Source organism: Lampetra fluviatilis, chromosome 51 (assembly GCF_964198595.1).
Source record: "Lampetra fluviatilis chromosome 51, kcLamFluv1.1, whole genome shotgun sequence".
Taxonomy (NCBI): domain Eukaryota; kingdom Metazoa; phylum Chordata; class Hyperoartia; order Petromyzontiformes; family Petromyzontidae; genus Lampetra; species Lampetra fluviatilis.
Genome location: NC_136325.1, coordinates 8,991,882 through 9,010,966, shown reverse-complemented (window position 1 = coordinate 9,010,966; position 19,085 = coordinate 8,991,882). Strand labels below are relative to the sequence as shown.

The following is a 19,085-nucleotide window of genomic DNA, read 5'->3' as shown; positions in this document are numbered from 1 at the left end:
CGGCGTGCACTGCTTCAGTGCTTCTTGCCCCATTCAAGTTACCGCACGTTCTCCCACGGATGCCTCGCCGAGTCTCAGGACTCCTTAATATTTTTTTTTCCCGAGGGCCACTGCGAGCTTTTAACAGTGGGGGTGGCGATGGCACTCTGATCGCGTAAATCCCAACTTGAGTCACTTTCAGGGCATTTTCAGCTGTTGGGATATTTAGGTCAATAACAGTTCGTCGCGTATAGTTTAGTTGAGCTGCGGGAGGAAACCTACAACAGGGGGAGAGAGAACATGCCAAACTCTACACGGCAAGGCGCAGTGAGGCGCGCACGTTATCGCTTCACCACCCTGTCGTCCAATAATTTATTAGGAATCTGCTGTTGCCCGGTAGACCTCTTGTACTGTTGTCACTTGCCTGGCGCCAATCTACAGCGTGTCCAAGCTTAGGTGTCATCATCGGCCATTGGTCAATCCACTGCTGGATGAAGGGTGGCTTCCAAGCCGTTGCCACCTCTCACGATCCAGCGTTGCAATAATCGGCCGAGCACCTGCACACAAACTCCACCTCCCCATTGGACAGCCCCTGCCCCCCGGCAAAATCTGCTGTTGCACCGCGACATTGACACGCTGCCGTGTCTGTGCTCCCAGCCTTCGCTAACCTGCACAAAGCCAGAGCGGTTAAGTGTGGTGGGAAAAAATCCCTCCCTGTGACTGACGCAGCGGCGGAGGAGGTTCTTCATCAAGGCAGTGGATTGACACAAAAGGGGTTGTAGATGACGATTGAGAATAATCTCTGAGAAAACGTGCAGACTCTTTTCTAAATCCACGTTGCATTCGGCTGCCGATGTAAGGAATGTCAAACCCAAAAACCGATCAAACCCCCCCCCCCACAATCCTTAGATAAAATAAAAATGAAATCCACAATTCTGCATGAACTGTCAGAGACGCATTCCATTGCGAAGATCGTGGTTGATCTGGAAAATCGACTGGGCCCTAAGGGGGCCCCAGCCGCCACATTTTCCACTGGTCGCCCAAACCCTGGACGTACGTCTCGGTTTAGCCAAGGGGCTATCGGCCCGCACGCCACCTGCCCAAGCGTAGACTAGCGGTGGTCGTACCCCACTTATACCACTGTGTTGACAGATCCGATGCGGTGTGGATCGCAAGTCCAATGCGCTGCTGACTGTTACCCCACCACCGCAGCAGCTCCCTCCCCGTCTCGATTAAAGCGGTAAAGACGCTGCTCCGGTCATCGCTCGGCATTGCCACGTGTGCCGCAAACCAGCAACTGGTTTTCCGTTTTTTTTTGTGGTGTTACTAATAAGGCAATGATTACATTTTAACAACCCAACTACTTAACCCCCCCCCCTCAATATATGGTCGGGTCACAGGTCACCGGTCTCTCTCCACCTGTGCGTAACGAGCTAGAGCGGCAAACAGACGAAGTATACGAACGATATACACGCACACTGCATGGCATGGGGCAAAGTACCCTCTCCACCCCCCCAACCCACCCCAGCGCCCACCATGCGTTCAGTGCAAAGGAGCGTGCCGAACAGCCGCTCGCGTTCGCTCGATGCTGACCCAAAACTTTAATGTCGCGTGAACACAGCGCGCCGACACCCGCAACATGGAGTGATTCACCGCGATTTATATTCGCAAACACGACCGAGGTGTTCATATCACAACGATGCACCACTCCGCTGCTCCCGATGCAATCCTCTGGCTCAAGCAGCTTAACGTGAATTTACAGCTGTTTCTCTACATCGACATCAGCCAGGTGAAGGATGAGGATTGAGGAGCGAGTGACCGAGCGAGTGGAGGGGAGGGGGTGAGGGAGGGAGGGAGGGAGGGCGGGAGGGAGCCGGTTGTGACCCTGAAATCAATGCCAGGTTTGACCCTCAATGAACTCCTCTCTGACCTTGACTCTGGTGCTGCCCATAACCCTGATGCCCGAGCACCGAAGCCTCGTCAAATATTTGGTTCAAGTTCATGTAAATAATAAAACACAATGGAACATTTTATTGTGCAAATATCCCAAAAATACTGTAACTGCAAATTGCTCAATTGGGATCACATACATAGCAACATCGCGCCCTAATGCCAAACAATGTGGGAGGACCCTCTTGAAAAAGGTTCTTGGGACTCGGCAAGGCTTTCCTGGGTTATCAAAAAAGATACATCTCATATCGATACTTGGTATTTACCCTACCCCAGATAAATTGATGTAGCTTCTCACGCTAAGACCTTGCACAGAAACAGTTGGCCTATTCATTGCATCGACAGAGAGGCTGTCAGTCACGGGCAGAGGGGGAAGAGGAAGATTTTGAGTCTGGTCTTGAACAGGGACGGGGAGTCAACGGCATGGACGGCTGGGGGGAGGGAGGTTCCAGACCATGGGGCCAGCACAGGAGAATGAGCGACCTCTTGCTCCTTCTCAACTCAAAGCTGCTGCATTCCTTTGTGGGAGTGGGAACAATTTCACAACAATGATGACGATGATGACAATTATTTCTTTATTTGGGAGGGTCCTGCAACATTGGCACGTTCAGCCATTCACCGTTTAAATAATGAGCGATTGTACTACGTACGTCAAACTTATTTTGCGCCGTACGTAGCCAACCGTGATTGGCTTCACGCGAGAGGGAACCGGAGCATCCGGTCAAAGTCCACCACACGGCCGAGGAGATAATACTCGTGAGGTCCACACAGAGGCCTTGACGAACCCACTTGGTGTACTTCCGCCAAGTGGCCACCTTTCTACACCGGAGGGTTTTTGAGAGTGCCGCGGCTCTCCACGCGATGCACCGACGCTTGGCTCTCTAACGGTGCGATGGATCGCAGGCGATCCCTTATCTGAGAAAACGTACCAAAAAAAAACCTCTTTATCCGCTACAACTCTGACACGGTGGTGCCGTTTGTGTTGCAGAGCCGGGTCTTGCTGTTTCTGGGCCCTCTGGGCCTGGGCTCAAACGAGCTGTGGGGAATTTTTTTCCCTTCTATATGGACACAGTATAAGCTCTAACGTCGGACACCGTTGCGGGCGAGACCTTCGCGTCTCTCGGAATTACGCCCAGGTGGGACGGCCCCAAACGAACAAGAAACAGCAACCAGCATTGGGGGGGAGGGGGGGGTGAAAGTCGATTCCTCGAACGTCCGTTTTTAGAAATAAACTGAGAAAGCAACTAAAGCCACCGGTGTTTGGGGGTTGGGGTTTGTTCTGGGAAACGGAAGCCCCCCCGAGGCGTAAATAAATAAAATGGTGGACGAGATCGAGACATTAGCCATGGCGCTCGGTGGGTCAAGGTTGGTGTACGGTGATTTTTTCTGCAATATTTTGCTGTCTTTTCTTGGATTTTCTGTTTGCACATAGTCACCTTAAGATGTTTTCTTGTTCATGTTTTAGTTTTTTTGTTTGTTGCGGTTGCACCCGATTCAAGAGCCGAATGGCTCACAGGGCTATACCTAATAAATTAATTTTAAACTTTGAAACTTCCCCACCCCACCCACCACCCCCCCAGCATGGCAGAGACGCGACGGTCTCGCCGCCCCCGTCAGGTGGAACCCAAAGTAACTCGTCCACGACGGTACGAGCACTCGAGCAACCGCCAAACCACCTTCACCACCTTCAACAACGAGCGGTGGCCTGTGCCACTATCCGCCCCCAAGCAGACACAAGCAGAAATTATTTCGGGGGTTACCCTTCCCCTCCCATATTAATGAACTCTACACGTTACAGGTCCGCCACGGTTTTAGAGAACCGGACGCAGGCGACGTACTTCGGGGTTCTCCTATTATCCAAACGGTGCCGGCAGTTGACTGCGACGAGGCTCAACAGCAACGAACCGTACGGGATCTCGGTACAAATCAATTCCTACTGCCGCCTGAACACGCGATGCCAATTCCGAGACAGGTGGCAGCAACCCTAGCCTCCAAAGGGAGATGACGGAAGAGATGTAGACAATCTTGATTTGATGCTTTCGTGACTGCAGGAATCCATACTCTTTGGTTCTTTCGGTAAAGTCACGTAGGTAGAAAAATGAAATAAAACAAGAAATAATAGATCACGACATTTCGATCGCATGAGCGGTCGTCCTCAGGCGGAAAAAATAATACAGCAGTGGAACTGCTGAACCAGCGAGAGAGCTGTTACAACAAGGTTATTTATGTGGCGATGGGCAAGCAAGCGGGGTCTGAGCAGGAAAGGAATTCCATCCCTGGACGCAAGCACCTCAGTTGTGTTAATGGGGAAGAGAGATTAGCATGAAATGAGCTTCCGTCACCGCATAAGAGTATCGCCCCGCATATGCGCACAACAGCAGTGATAATGGGAGACTAGCACTATGTTGATGGGAGAGATTAGGCAGGGAGATTAGGGGGATTAGCAAGTTAATGTAAGTCTATGTGTAACACAAGCTGCGGCGCTGCCAACTGCGCTGTGAGGCAAGCGCGTCCACATCTCTTAAATCACACTTAGCACTGACAGATAAAATGTCCACATCTGATTGGGACCTTGTAGATAACATGACTGTTTCTTCTGCCGCGATGTAAAGTTAACCTGATTGCTAAATTCAACATCCTGTCAAAAAGAAGCCAGATCCACACATTTAAAAGTTAGAGTTTAACAAGATTGTCATCAATCAGTAACAGCCCAATTTCCGATAGCCTAAAATCGGTACTAGCTAGAGGGCTGAACTTTGCAGTCACCCGCAAACACATCACAGTGGATGATATCATTGCCCAGGGCGACGTGGCCCTCAAAGGTTTAGGTCACATCCCAGCAGACGTGGCAAGATCTTAAATCGCCGCCATTCTAAAAAGCGCCAAGAAACCCTTTAGTAACATCAGCAGGGCCGAGCGCTCTGAACTTGCTCAATTGAAAAAGAGAGATGACATTGTCATCCTTTCAGCCGACAAGGGCAATGCCACGGTCATCATGGATAAAACCACATACAACAACAAAATCCAGGACCTTCTTAATGATGGCAGTTATACTAAAATCAACAAAGATCCTACCAACTGCCTGGCTAGAAAAACCAACAACATCATCACTAATTCGACTTCTCTAATCGAACCGACCAAGTAGCTCTCTAAAACCTTTGGCTGCTAGACCACCCAGATTTTATGGTCTTCCAAAAATCCATAAAGAAGGTACTCCACTCCGTCCTATCATTTCTACCATCAACTCGCCTACCTACAAACTGGCCCGATTTCTGTCTGAGACCCTGCTTCCATTCACGGGCAAAACCACCTCAGCAGTACTTAATTCAGCTCACTTGGTTTCTCTAATCAAGGACATTTCACTGTCTCCAGATGATTTGCTTGTCAGCTTCGATGTAGTCTCTCTGTTCACCAAGGTACCTGTACCTGGCACCATAGCAATCATAGAAGACTTGGTCTAACAGGGACTGGAATCCTGATGTACCAAGTTTGGTGAGGCACTGCTTTACCAACACTTACTTCATCTGGAATGGTACATTCTACAAACAAAATGAAGGTACCCCTATGGGTTCTCCCTTATCACCAGTGGTAGCGAATGTTTTCATGGAGAAATTTGAAACAGATGCCATCCTGACATCCACCCTACGTCCTTCCATGTGGAAGAGATATGTAGATGACACTTTCGTCATCTGGCCACATGGCCAGTCAGCACTGAACCAGTTTTTCAACCACATCAATTCCATACACCCATCCATGAAATGTACCATGGAAGTGGAAAATGATGGCAAGCTCCCATTCCTGCATGTTTTGATCGAGAAGAGGCCTGGTGGCTTGTTGGGACATTACGTCTACAGGAAAGCCACCCACACGGATTCCTATCTAAAGCCTGACTCCCACCACCATCCGGCCCAGAAGAACTCCCTCATCAAAACACTACACCTCAGGGCCCACTGCAACTCCGACCAGCGCCACCTAGCCAGTGAACTGGAGCACGTACACCAAGCCCTCAAGATGAATGGATACTCAGACCGCACAATCCGCAAAGCTGTATCCCCAATCACGGGGAGACAACCATCTGAGGACCCAATCAAAATCATCACCTTGCCATACATAGCAGGTGTTAACCAAAAACATTTCCAAAATCTTAAACAAACACAAGATCCAGGTCCGATTCAATACAGTAGACAAAATCCGTGATTTGATCCCATCTGTGAAGAATGTCATTCCTGACATGCAATACCCTGGTATCTCCAAACTAAGCTGTGTCTGCAGCAGCAAGTACATTGGGGAAACGAAACGACATGTCTCGGACCGTGTTCGCGAACACAAGGCAGATTTGAAACACGGCAGAACCAATACCTCTGCAGTGGCTGATCATTGTTATAACGCAGTGGGCTCGCACAATATTCTTTTTTCCGAGACCAAGGTACTCGGCAAACCTTCGGGTCACCATCAAAGATTTGTCCATGAAGCCATCCAGATATATAAACAGAGAATTTCAACCGAGAAGATGGGTATAAGCTGAGCACTCATTGGAAGGACGTTATTAACCAAGCAAAGTCGTAACTTGCTGTGGTGCTTCCATCCTTCCCTGCCGTTTGGCTGTTATCTCCGACTCTCTGAGTTGCATTGCCCTGTTGGGTGCCTCTGCATTAACGGGCTGGGGTCTCACTAACATGGCCACCTCTGCTCCCTTAGCCTCGATGTATCGATGGTTCTGGATGTGTGATGGGCTTTGTGTCTCACTGGCGCGATCACCGTTGCAGTGCTTCTCTTGCATGAACGCGCTTGCCTCTCAGCGCAGTTGGCAGCGCCGCAGCTTGTGACCCCTAATCTCTCCCATCAACACAGTGCTAATCTCCCATTAACACTGCTGCTGTGCGCATATGCGGGGACGATACTCTTATGCGGCGACGGAAGCTGATTTCATGCTAATATCTCTCCCTAATCTCTCTCCCTAATCTCCCCCATTAACACAACTGACGTACTTGCGTCCGGGGATGGAATTCCTTTCCAGCTCAGACCCCGCTTGCTTGCCCATCGCCACATATATAACCTCTTGGTGTAACAGCTCTCTCGCTGGTTCAGCAGCTCAACTGCTGGATTATTTTTCCGCCTGAGGACGACTGCTTGTGTTGCGATCAAAACGTCGTGATATATTATTTTTGGTTTTATTTTATTTTTCTACCTACGTGACTTTACCGAAAGAACCAAAGATGTAGGCAAGCGGCAGAAGACATGCAAGAGAGATGAGAGATACAGATGGAGATGTAGTTGAGATGGCAAGAGTTGCAGACAAGCGACAAAGCTGCCGTCAGATGACAAGAGACGCAGCACAGCAACAAGCTAGAAATGCGAGAGAGTAATTTCCCTTTTGGACGTTAATGAGCTAAAATAAAAATGCTATACTTGGTTCAACTCTTTATTAAGTTGACTGAATACAAGGCCCCCCCTCTAGCTACTTGTGGGGACCATACGCCTGTGCTTGCTTTGCCTCTGCCAAGTGCCGCCGCCTGCCTCTCTTGGAGGTGCACGGGTCACTGTTTACCACCGTTCGAAAAAACACAGCTTCTACCTACACCGCCGAAAATAGCTGAGTCAGCCGAACCGCTCGGTTAAAGCCAGGCATCAGTGGACGACTCACAGCGGCAAACAGATTCGGCGAAAACCACTTCACCCTCTTCAATAAATTGCAGGATTTGACAATAAGCTTAGCCAAAATCCGCTGTCATCCGAGGTTTCCTTGAAATCATTCCGGATCACTGGTAATATATATCCAATATATATCTGTGCTCAGACCACAAGATCCCTGAGGCTTTATCCAATGAACAGTGTGGAGAACCTGGATAGGGTTTGGGTTATCCAGGGCCTCAACCAGGGCTTTTCCTGGAATCTATTAACCGGCCAAGTTGCTCAGTTTTCGAGAGCGAGCGGCTCGCAATCGCAAGGTTGCGGAGTTGAAGTCCTGGTTGAGGGGTTGTCTTAGCCCATCATCGCTCCAGCGTTGATAAAATAGCTATCTCTTTGTAGGGAAGCCTGCAAATGTTTGTCCTATGTATAGACTCGCCCCGGCCATAGGAATGTGGAAATTTCAACCACTGGCTCTAGTACTTTTAACAGGAGACAATCACCAATGCTTCAATGCTCATTTGAGCAGGAGATTTCGGACTTTGCTACATTTTTTACTATTTTCCAAAAAGATTAACAAAAAATAAACACCTAAAAGAAGAGATCGCGTTACGCGCTAATCGCTTGGAAACATCTAATGTGGACGCGTGGTGCACACAGGCTGCGCATTATTAAATCCGTCACCATGAACGTCGGCAGACAATATCTTTCGTGCAAACTTCTGCCGGCACTTGGCGAGGGTCTGGCCGAGCGGGGAGCAGATGTTATCCGAGGCAGGCACAGCCACAAAAGCGCCGATCCGCGGACCATCTCTTATTTATTTACCCAGCCACTATTTCAGTTATTCATTACCATCGTCCGGGGTCGTTTGGCATGACCCCCGGCTCAGTTCACGGCTCCAGAAACGAACTCGGGTCAACCCCCCGCGTTTGCCGCCCCCCCCGCCCGTGCCCCCTCCCTCGCGACCACAAGACGGCAGCGCTGGATTGGAGGGCGCCAGCACCAAGACTCGGGGGGGAGCAGGTGATGTGGCCGGCTTTAGGTAAGGGTTCAAGAGACAGGTGAAAGAAGATAAACATACACGCATGCATACTGTCGCAGCACCGCTGAGACGCTGGATCGAAACTCCGGGTTTTGGGTGCCCGTGGATTGACACTGTGGAGTGAATAGTCTCAGTCCGGTCAGAAATGACTTCGATAGAGATTTGTACAGAGACTCGCATTCTTACCTAAAGACCCATCGACTTCCCTGACGAGAGCAAGACTGACGCAGAGACCCAGAGGCTCACATAGACCGAGTTGTGATTAAACTGGGTCTGCACAAAAAAATACATCACGTTAACGTTGGTGAAACTCCAGTTTTGTGAAGAAAAAAAACACATCAGTATGGACTGCTATGCGACAAGTATTTTTCTCTGTGAGAGGGCAGGTGGGAAATTGCAGCGCTCCCGAGCGGACGGATAAATACACCACTTCAAGCGAACTCAGAAATAGTTCTGTGAAATCCGCTTTCTGCAGGCCGTTCTCTCTAACGGGGTAATGCACGGCACTCCGAGTGTTCCAGACATCACGGTGCCGACAGCGTAACGGAGTTAAAATTGGCCAAAGACGAAAAACTAAATCGACTCCCCAGCAGGCGCGTGCTAAAGCGGCGCACCGTGGGCCACGCAAGGCCACACCGCCAAACAATGGAGGGCGAAGGAGAAAAATAGTGGGCCGAGGTCAGAAGGTCCTTGCCAGGCACAAACATTCCAAAAATGTGACATCTGGAAGACAAAATGGCAGGGGAGGGGAGGGAGGGAGACTGGGGAGAGGCATTTGGGGTCTGCTGGTAAAATCGGGTGGACAGGGCAAGGCTGGAGGAGGAGGTGGAGAGGGAGGAGGAGAGGCAAGCGGTTACGTCAGGATCCATGGTTCTGTGCCCAGCGTACAACTCTTACCATCTCCACCGCCTGTAAATGCGTCCTTTCATTGCTCACATTCACAGATCCACACCGAGGTGGCGAGAAAACGCTCAGCCACGCGTGCGTGCGTGCACGCACTCGGTGGCAGCAGAATTCAGTCGGCAAAGAGATGCTCTCAAACGACGCGGTGGCGGTGCTAACGTGGCATTTTTGCAGACGACATTCGCAGCGTTACGGAAATCGTGTCAATAATTATTTACCTTGCGTGCATTTGCAAGCGCGATGCATTAGACCTGAAACATTTTTCGGGACCCGTTGTAAGTTTTTAGATCAAGCAGTAAAAATCTGTACAATCGGGGCAACGTACGAAACATCGGACTGCCCGAACGGTTTTGTAAGTTTCGGAATTATCCGAAAACGTGACGTCACATGACATGATGTCACTTCCACGACGTCACAGCCCGTGGTCCCCCCCCCTCCACCTCCAAAGAGCGGTGGCCATGTTTGGCATTGCATGGCACTCATCCGGTTGACATTGAGTCGCAGTACATTTATTGTGTAAAGTAAATGAACCGAATATTCGAAAGAAATACTCAAAACTGTCCCCAACAAAAATTTACTGAACCGAAATCTGAAATGTTTTAATCTGAAATTCATCCCTATCATATATTAAGTATAACATAACTTAGTTTTTATTAATATCAAGTGACAACTGCCACCCCCATGGCACTCATTAGGATCGACAGTGAAACCTTATCATCAATTTGTACCTCTGCTTCATTATAAACAATCAGACCGCATATATACGGGGTGGCCCAAAAATTAGGACACAGACTTAATATTTACTTTTACAAATCACATATGGTTATTTTATGTATTTAAACTAACGCTCAAACTGACTTCTATTAACATTAATGCATGAATTATCTTGTGAATCTAATTTGACTTATTTTTTGAAGATTATAGTTGAAATCTTTAAATATTCGTCGGTGATGGTTCGTCTAAATTCCATTAGGGTTCTTGGCCGAGTTTTGTAAACGATGGATTTGCGGGCATCCCAGAAGAATAAAAACGTGTTAATCATGATAACAGATAAAATATTAACTTACTGAATTAACATTTACAATGTTTAAATGCCAGCATGAAAATAAATGAAATAACCCTTTGTGCCCTGCCTTTTGGGCCACCCATTTTTTAAAATATATAAATATACACTCAAAATTCCCCACTCTTTAACAGCATCAATCAATTTTTTTCCTGTTGTACAAAAAGAATGTTCAGCAGGCTGCTGCAGCAGAATGTCGCTGCAAGCTGACATTGAAAAAAAAACAACGAATGTTTAACGCAAGGTTAAAATCTCACGATTCTTTAAAAAGCACGGGGGGGGGGGGGGGCGGGTGGACCGACAATTAGCCAGAGCGTGGTGCATTGAATGTGGGACAAAAGAGCCGTGGAGGGGAACAAGAGCAGGCAACTTCAGCAATGCCCCCCACCCCCCCCCCCCCTTTGGAGCCAGGGCCCTCGTGGGAGCCATCGCAGACGATGTTCCCTCCCGTGGTGTGGGGGAGGGGTCACCTCGCCGTGCCGACCTGCCAACCCGACGAGAGCGAGCGTGCCCCCCGACCCCTGTTGCAAAGCGCAAACCGCGGCGGGGAGCTAAAGGTGAAAAACCCGGGGGGGGGGGGGGGAAGGCAGCCAAAGTGGTCAGCGTCAAGGTCCGAGCAGCGTGGGGGAGAGCAATAACTCCCAAGGCTGCTGGTCGTTCAACACCGTGAACACCCTTGGAGCCGGCAAGCCCTCAAAGGAGACGCGCGTTCCTGGGGAAATGAGGGTACTGTAAAACAAGCGCTCCTCTTCCCCTGGACGTTTTCGGTGAACAACTTTTACTTTTTGTTAGTTTGGCCGACCGGCCGTCCGGGCCGGACGAGGGCCGAGTTGTCGTGTGTTCGTGGCTCGGCTGCCCGGCTCCCCCCCCCCCAGCTCGCCCACCGCTCAATCCCACCAGGTCACCGCTTTCCCTTTCTCCAGCGCTAGCCTCGCAAAGTCGGCGGTGCGGTTGCGCGAGCATGCCGTTCACTGCGGCCGGGCCCGGCAAAGCTGCAGAAAATAAGTAAATAAGTGTGGCCAGAGCCGCATTTTTGCAATGCCTTTTAATTCTACCCCCCCTCCATCCCACTAACTCCCTCCACCACCCACCCCCACCCCCACACCCACCCCAACCCTGATTGGCTACCCGCACTCCTCTGCCCCTCTTCCAGCTGTCGCCGAGCTAGCCAATCGCTCGCCGCTCGTTGCCGAGGCTGAGCGTTTGACTTCGTTTGACGAATAAGAGCCAGGAGGGCTATACAGAGGCAACGTTGCGCACGATTGTCTTGGGCCGCGTTACTATTTTCCATCCAGCGGTGTTTGTGCTGCGCCTGCTGTAATGGCCTTTGTTTGTCCAGGAAAGCCTCGCCGAGACTAAACACTCCTTTCCAGGAGGGTCCTGCTCCGCCAGGATGTGTTTGCGAGTTTCCGTGGAGGATACTTTGCTTTCACGTGGCGAGAAATCAGGGAACCACGGAGAAAAACCTGTGCGCACAAGGGGATAATATATGAAAGAAAGCTTGCAACTAAGTAGCCACTTGCTGTATCTGCCACCTTCTGGCCACGTCACTGCCCAGCGGGTTTTGGAGATTGATCAATCTGCATGTGATTCTGTGATCCAACCAACACCTTGCCTCACGCAGAAAATGCACACACAAGACAAGAGTCATGGTCTGACGCCAGCTACACGTAGGGGGCGGATAAAATCACCTGCCAGAACTTTCCCAATTGTGCGTTTACTTGTCCACCCTTCAAGGATCACAACACACCTGTGCTCCTGGCTTTCTGTTCGTACCCCATATTGATTTAATCTCTTGCTGGTATTAAAGACCTCAAATTGACTTGCTCTTCCCGACATTCGTGACCTCCTTCGGCCAAGAATGTTCCATCAAGATCATTAAGATCCTCAGATTGTGCATAGCTCGCTGTCACCACGGTCTCTAGGCTACACACTTGGGGGGGAGGGGGGAGGGTGACGGTGCCTTTGCAAATGCGGCACCTGAACTCTGGAACTCGTTGCCCTTCGAGGTCACAACTTCCGAGACTCTTTACAACTATTTTCTTTGGTTCTTTCGTTAAAGTCACGTAGATATATAAAAAAAGTGAATAAAAAATAAAACAACGATGTCATCGACCGCTTGTGTTGCGATCGAAACTTCGTGGTTTACTTTTTTTATTCACTTTATTTTTAATTGTGATTTTTCTATCTACGTGACTTTACCGAAAGAACCAAAGAATATGAATTCCTGCAGTCACGAAAGTTAAGTCAAAATAAACTTTACAAAACTTCAAATCTCGACTAAAAGTATCCGTTTAAAATAGCTTACTTTCAACCCTCTTTCTCACTTTTTCTTTCCTTCGGTTGATGTTAAACTACTTCCAACTTTTCATGCATACCGGCCCTGAGATTGATTGTTTAAGGGCGATTTATAAATGTAAATTATTTGTGTTCATCCAAACATCGCCTGCCACTCTCCGAGCTCCGATAAGTTTCGAGTCAGAACTCCACCCGTGTCTGGTGACCCGACGCCCCCCCTCCCCACACCCCCCCCTCGCATCGCCAGCTCTACCCCCCATTACTCCTGATGTTGACCATGAAACCAACCCCAACCCCCGCCCGCCCGCCCTGAACCCGTGAACCCCAGAGAGACCAGGACCCTGATCGTTTGCACATTTTCTTCGGGGTTGCGCCGTGCGGAGGGAGAGACGCGCACCGGCCGGCTCGCGGGCCTGGGACCGGCAAGCTCGGCCACTCTTGAGAAATCGCGTCATGTGGATACGGTTGTGGGAGGGGGGGGCAGGGAGGCATCGCACTGCCGAGTCGTCGCGAGGCCAACGTGGAGCGAATTCGGCGCTCGACGGGAGAAGAGAGCGCACGACGTCGATCCCACTGTCGCGCACAGACGCCGCTCGTTAAAGCGTCCGCATCACCCGGGCAAAACAAGGCCGTCTGATGTCCACGCAGGAGATTCGTCAACGTTCACTTGATGAAAGTCCTCTCGTGTGTGCGCAACCGCAGCTATGGAGCTCCAAGTCGTCTGATATATATATACGTTGAAGGTTGTGGGTAGGTAAGCGAGTGGACGGGTGAGTGGGTGGGCGAGTGACTGAGTGGTCGTACCTAAATATTACCAAACCTAACCAAGCCACAACATTTACTATCCGAGTACTTGGCTTGGCTCTCCAACACACCAGTGTGCTGTACTAGTGACGAATTAGCACGTACTGTTTACGTGACAAACCTTACTAATTGGCTGCGTCAGGTGGTGGCGGGTTTAACGACACATTTATATTTACACGGTCTAACCCAAAAAAAACGCTATTACGGTCGCGAAAGGCTACATGTTAAACTGAAGCTTTAACAGTTACCCTTCGTAGGCCACACAAACGAGGACAGCCGTGACTTAAACCGATTCTGAGGTTTACAGTTTCCCAGTAGCGTGAGGATCGCAGGACAAACTTGAAGCATGATACAAACAAGACGGCAAAAATGAGAAGGTTCGTGGAATCGCCAGGGAAAGGGGGCGAGAAAGGCGAATAACTCCACAGCTCACGTTTTGCTAAACAAGGGAGACGTTTTACAAATACACCCACTGCAGCTAATAACAACGATGGTAATTACCATAAGGTAATTGGAGCCCTTCATAAATCCACCGCTGCATGAAGGCATCCACCCCCCCCACCCCCCAAGGCCGCATTGGGTGTGGGAGTCCTTTGACCATACTCCACCAAGTTAGCGAGCACGTTTGGTTTGGGGAAGGGGCGTGGGAGCCAGGGCTGCGACGTCGCTCGACACCGACGCCAGCCGTGGCCGGGAATCAAACTCGGACACAAAATCACCGCAAACTCCCGGCTTTCATCCCTACCTGCCATTAAAACGGGCTCTCAAAATGGTACCATTGAATCCGAACTGCTTACGCGCGCTTACATTTGAGGTCGAATGGCTCGGAAAATGTTTCCTGGACTCGGTGGAGGAGATGGCACGGTCCAAGAACTGCAAATGCCCCAGTAATATGAAATCCCCGGACGGATTATATAAGCGCGTCCCTCTGTGTACCCGCAGTCCAAATCAAACCTCGACACACTGAGGCTCGGAGGGTTCCGGGAGGTCAGCCATTGGAAAGGGACTCTCTCTCTCTCAGCCAACAGTGTGGCGGCTGTGTGTGTGTGTGTGCCGATTTCAAATTGCACAAAGCCCAGCACGCGGTGGCGAACGTCGGTTGTTGTTGTTGTTCTTGTTGTCCGCATGATGAAAATGTGTCGTCCAATTCGTGTCGTCAAGATGTACGTCGCGCCCAGAGCCCCATCGGATGGAATTCGTGCGCGCACGTTGCCTCGGTGGCATAATTCAACGTTGCTCGGTGGAAGTGAAGAAAGTTTTTATTTAAAATGCGTTCCGCTTCTCCCAATCACATTCCAACTGCGCCACTCTCAGAGTCGTCGTGCAATGGGAGAATCAGCCACAGGGCGATGCTGCAGCTAGCGGTGCATCACCCCGTGTCTGACAACGGCGCTGGAAGATGTGGGGAGGCAGCTACTTCTGAAGAGCTCATTAAATAGGACGCGTAATCCACGTATTTTATATGCCCTGTAAAAATAGCATTCGTCACGTGTCAGTCAGTGACATTTTTAACTTTCAGGGCTGGTATTTAAGTACTTTAAGCAGACAACTAAATATGACACGTTGACTTTTGTGCGGTCATTCACTGCTGACTGGGCTAAGACCATCAACTATCCGCACTTGAGAACCCGCACTCCAAATCAAACCGCAAGTCTATGGCTCCCTACGAGTCTGTTGCGTCTCTGCGAAAGTCTTCTGTGTAAATATAAGTGTATGAAAAATAAGAATAGGTAATTAAAACAGGAGGCATGAAGATGTTCAACCACCAAATAGAAACCTTTTGCAAGGCATCAAGTCTGCATTAATCACACGTACCTGTGGAAAAACATGCCGACAAAGTGCTCCGATGATAGAAGCCTACACCAGAGACAGCCTTGTCTCACCCGCCAGAGACCCCTAAAGGGTCTCCCCGCTCGCAGTCCATTCAACCAATGGCTTGCAACAAATAAACTCGCTCCACAGTTTAATCGTGGGCGGCTGGGACCTGGATTTGAACTCTCAACTCTAACTCGGTCGTGTCATCTCGCACACTCTGACCCCCCCGCCCCTCCCCCACCTTGAGCCAAAAGTCCTTTTTGGGTTTGGGGCACAGGACTAAGGTTCTGCCGAAATCGCCAATGGGAGAAAAGAAAAAGAGAAAAAAACTTGTTTTTTTTAAATCGCTTCCACAGCCACGTTGACAAAAGAGCAAAAACTTTTAAAAATCTGGGCCACACCACATGCGCACATGCATGAGCGGACCCCACATGCTCGCGCATGCATGTGAGCCCGTGACCCTGCTGTCCTCTCAGTCGACCGCTCATCCAGATTTCCCGGAAAGGCCCGGAGATAACGCAGCCAGCAGCTGGGACCTAGTGAACGGAGAGACGAGGCCCACAATTTCCATAACAAAGGCAAAGGTTCCCCTCCCCACCCACCCAAATATAGCCTTCAACAGACTATTGTAGAAAGTGCTGTTAGCGAGCACCTATTAAGGCAAAATCTGAGCTCGAGGGGGCTCATGTGGCCACTGCCACGTCTGGCCTCCTTTGTCTCCCCGGTGGTGATGTTTACACACTGCACCAGGTGCTCGTTTAAGGCTGAGTGGAGCTAGGGAAAGCCCAAGACCGGTTCAAACATTCATCGACGATGTTGTCCGTCAGCGGGAATCAAACTCAGGCCGATGGGTCCTTGGCGCAGTGCGCCAACACACCGCACTGCTGCTCCCCCCAAGAGAGAGAGACACACGCACCAAACGCACACCAACACAGGTACACAAACATACCAACACAGAGATAATGCCACCATTGACTTTCGCAATACTTTGCCGTGTAATCACACATGTCTTGTAACGCGACCCCCCCCACCACCACCGCCGCCGCCGCCGCCACATAGATATAACAGGAATAAAAATTGTTCAAACTGTCGCGACCTTTCCGGGTAGAGCGTTATCAGAGCCAGTGTGTGCACGCCGCTCTTTGATGCCCCACAACAAATATTCCATCAGGGCAAACGAACCCGAGACGGGGGGCGGCGGGCATCGGATCAAAGCGAGATGTGTAAAACTGACGGCGGCGTTTCCACCAATCTTGCCGACTGCTCGCTCATCAAATCGGGAACTGAACCTAGGCTGCGTCTTGCTACGAGGCATTGCGCCCGGCCCCGCCGCCACTCAACAACGGGAACACGCAACTCTCTCCCCACACCCAGACCATTTCCTGAGCAGCGGCACTTCCAACATCCAGAGTCTACAGCAGAGAGAGGGCTGCAAGCATTCAGCCGACGGCTACAGACGGAAAGGACCCGGCCCCCCCCCTTATGAAACACGTCTGAGGGCCTTTCAAAAGGTGACGCACTGCCCAACGGTGGAAGGATATTGGGCAAGACAGTCCGGGAATTGCGCCGGGTTTAAATTTCAACGTGCAGCTCGACAGGGGGACCATTGCTCTCCCCCTCCCTCAGTCTCTCTCCCTCCGCCTCCCGGCCGCCCCAATTTTATAAGGAAACCTACCGTCGACCGAATCGGGAGCGACCACCCTTCCACCACAGATAGCCGGGGCCCCCTCTGTCCTGAGTTGAACCGTGCACCGCCTCACCCCGCAAATATGCCGGCCCCCATTAACGTACGAAGGGGCCCACAATTACCGAGCCGTCCGGGATTTTGATGAATTTTTTTGGGGGGTTTTGTTCAGATAATGGCAAGCGATGTTAATCAAACTCAACACAGTAACCCGCTCAGGGGGTGCAAATCCGCACGCAGGCCCGCGTCGACCGCGCAAGACGAGAACGCGTTGAGTGCAACGGCCGCGGGCTGGAAATGTGCTGGCAGCGTGCGTCTTAGCCAAAAAAACACGGCGTGCTGGCCACTCGTGATGCGCCAGTGCAGGAAGCCTGGTGAGATTTACACAGAGACAAAGATCCCCCGTATAGCCTGTAACGGACTGTCGGCACAATTGCTGAAGCCGGCACGGCGGACACGAGGGGGGGGGGGGTGCAGTAAGTAACCAGCACCACACGCTCAGTCAAATATCTCAACCGGCGCCGATGTCTTTACACTCGGCAACCGGGTACTCACACCGAAGGCCGACGTGACCCTGGGCAGGAGGGCCCGAGTTGCAGTTCGGGCATTGCCTCTCGCTGCCCACGAGAACCGTGGCCGGGTTGGGGGGGAATCGAACCCAACTCGCCGGCCGGGCCCCACTTGGGTCGGTGTGCGTAATGGGGCGCCCGTCGCTCCACACATTGAGATAATTACCGCGGGCGTACACGGGGCGAGAGAGAGAGAGAGACAGCCTCTCTGCTGCGTGAACCTCCGGGGGCAGGAGAGGGGGCGCGCGCACAGGAAGCCGTGCAGAACCAACCATTAATCTCGGCGTACCCGTGCATAGAAACGCACGGCCGGGAAACCCACACACGCACGCACGCACGTCAACACACAGAGCCAGGGGAACCCTCGGCCAAATAACAGAGGCTTCTACTTCTTTCCGCGTGTGTGTGTGTTCGGGTCCAAGCGAGATTTAGCACCTCCGACTAGCAGGGTTGGCTACGTACGGTGCGAAAGAAGTCGAATATACATGCATGCACATTCACGCTAAAAGCACTTTGCCCCGACAGTTTGTGCAAGCTATATAAGTGGGACCTTTGTCCGTCTTTGTACACGCCAGCGTGTGTGTATAGGTGTGTGCGTGTGATACTTTAATATTGTGGATTTGCGTAATATTACAGGTGTGTGTGTGCGCGTGATGGTTGCGCGTTATTGGTAGGTGCGTGCTGTTTGCGTAACGGGTTCTCTCCACAACCCCCGAGATTCCATCACTTGTCGTGCTTCGATTAGAAGGCTTCGCGAATCGATGCCATTCAACGCCGCGGGGCGAAGGAGAGCGTCGCCAGCAACACAAACCCAACGCCGCGCCGACAACTCGCGTATCCGTCGGGGGGGGGAGAGACGGAAGCGTTGAAATCGGCTCAGGTGCAGGAGAGGAGATGAACCGCGGCATAGCAGGGACCGCGAGAGATGGTGGACGGCTTGGTCGGCTGCTGATGGGGCAAGTGCTGTGAGGCATGCGTGACCAGCTGGAAGGCCATCAGCAGTTTGGAACATTGTCCGGTGGGAAGGAGTTACACCCCAACCCCGATCAATTTGCCCCTCTCTCCGTAGCCCCGTGCTCCTCTGGCCCCTGGGCCCTGGTGGAGTTGCTCCGCCTGGCACACTCGATCACCACGCCGCTCGAGTGGATCTATCGATGGTTCGCGACGACGACGGTGATAATGATCCGGCCGCGTGGCTCGGCGGTAGAGCGAGCCTCTCTCAACCGGGGGTTTGAGACCCATCATCTGTCTGGCGTGCATGGAACGAATACCACTTTGTTAAGAAGTCAACAGCGATTTGCTGCCTCGCCCGCCCCCCCCACCCCACCAGGAAATCACTTGGACTCTGAC

At 51.2% G+C, this 19,085-nt stretch overlaps 1 protein-coding gene across 1 annotated transcript in view; it reads right to left on the bottom strand.

The window, feature by feature from the left end:
* Nucleotides 1-19,085, bottom strand: part of LOC144948933 (fibronectin type III domain-containing protein 3B-like) — a 165,621-nt gene that overhangs the window by 40,124 nt on the left and 106,412 nt on the right.